The following is a 1,719-nucleotide window of genomic DNA, read 5'->3' as shown; positions in this document are numbered from 1 at the left end:
TTAGAGCCAAAAAATACAACACTGTACTGTAATTTTTGAGATCACAGAGAGTCAAACCTATTGTCACGGGTCTTGAATCAAACAGAACTTGGCAAGACAGATAGGAAATGGAATTAATGGAAATGGATGGATAAGTTGATTACTTTTTTCAATAGACCTTAACATCAGAGCCAACTCCACTGAATAGCACCATCTCCTGACACAAATGGAGAATACAAAAATTTCCTCTGCTCCCCAAAAAATCCTTCTTATATTTAATATTTTTCTGAAAAGGGGACTGGGGACACTTGTAATTTTTTGATGAATTTTCAAGTCTTTTCCCAGTATATGGTAATCAAACTGTGTAAAATAAAATAATATCCATTTATATATGTGTGGATTGAGTGTTGCTTGGTGTCCAGTTAGACTATTTTGGTGTCTTACAACTCAGCACAAATTAAACTTCACTGTGGAGATTGTCTTTTGAATCACTTTTTTTGAAGCAATTATTTTAACAGGTCTCCCTGGTTTCCCTTATCCTTAATTAATATTTTTTCTGAAAAACAAAAAAGAAGACACCAGTTTTCTGGCTCCATCATGTAGCTGTTTCTAAAAACACTATAACAATAATTGCGGACTGTACAACAGGATTATCTTTGAGATATTAGAATACTCCTTAATCCCATCTCTAAACATAACCTCACCACCCTCCTTTCTATGATACTGATTTACCTTTCACTTACCTTATTCCCTAAGATTCCTTCCTCCTTATTGTGGGCTGTATGATGGGTGTAATTTTGTGAAATTAAAATATGCTTTTATCCCATCCCTAAACATAACCACACAACAACGCTTTCTCACTGCTTAGCGTCTACTTAACTTGTTTCCAGAGATCCACAATTGATCCAGTGTAGAGCTGTGAGTCTCCCAATCCCCCTCCTTTCACTCACCTCTGTTTCCACCATTTAGACCACTGGACCTGGAAAAGAAAAGATAAGAACATTATTCAGAGTAATGTAGATACTTACAAAATATGTCTATTTTTAAAAAAAATGACATTACTGGACTGAGTGGCTGTATTCTGTCTTTTTCTCTACTCCGATCTTTTCTATTAATCATTTAAGTTTGTAACCCCCTGCTAATTCAATGGCCTCCCAGACACATTCTGGAGTAATGATTTTTCAGGTCACACTTACAAAAATTCCATCACTCCTCTTACTTTTGAGCATGGGTGGAACTTTTAGCATCATAAATTCTTATAGGAGGAAACTACCAACTGAAAATTGGTGAGACAAAGATAACAGTGTAGCTGTTCTTATTGAGTCAAGCCCTCCCAACTTCAGTTTTTGTGAGTGTTGCCAGAGTGCATAAGAAAGGAGGGGGAGTCGCCATCTTGTTTAATGATTCCCTCCAATTCCCTCCCTCCACAATTACAAAAGATACTTACATTTATTTTCCCACTCAGTATTTTCATTGTAAACATTTGTGCTCTAGTATATTTCCAAAGCAATATAAATTACTTGTCTGCTAACATTAAAAATAAATAAATTAAAAACTGAAATATACTACTTGGGGGTTTTCAAACCCCCAGACTTTTGCGTTCCAGATTAAGGCAAATGACAATTTTTTCACATATGACACAGAGATGCCATTTATTTGACCATAATTGATCCTAATTAGGTATTACCTATGAATGGTTAAAATAGATTTCCTTCTGGCAATGAAAATCACCCTGTCTAA

The sequence above is a fragment of the Xiphias gladius genome, chromosome 8, assembly GCF_016859285.1.
Source record: "Xiphias gladius isolate SHS-SW01 ecotype Sanya breed wild chromosome 8, ASM1685928v1, whole genome shotgun sequence".
Lineage (NCBI taxonomy): Eukaryota > Metazoa > Chordata > Actinopteri > Istiophoriformes > Xiphiidae > Xiphias > Xiphias gladius.
Note: the sequence above shows the minus strand (reverse complement) of the source record.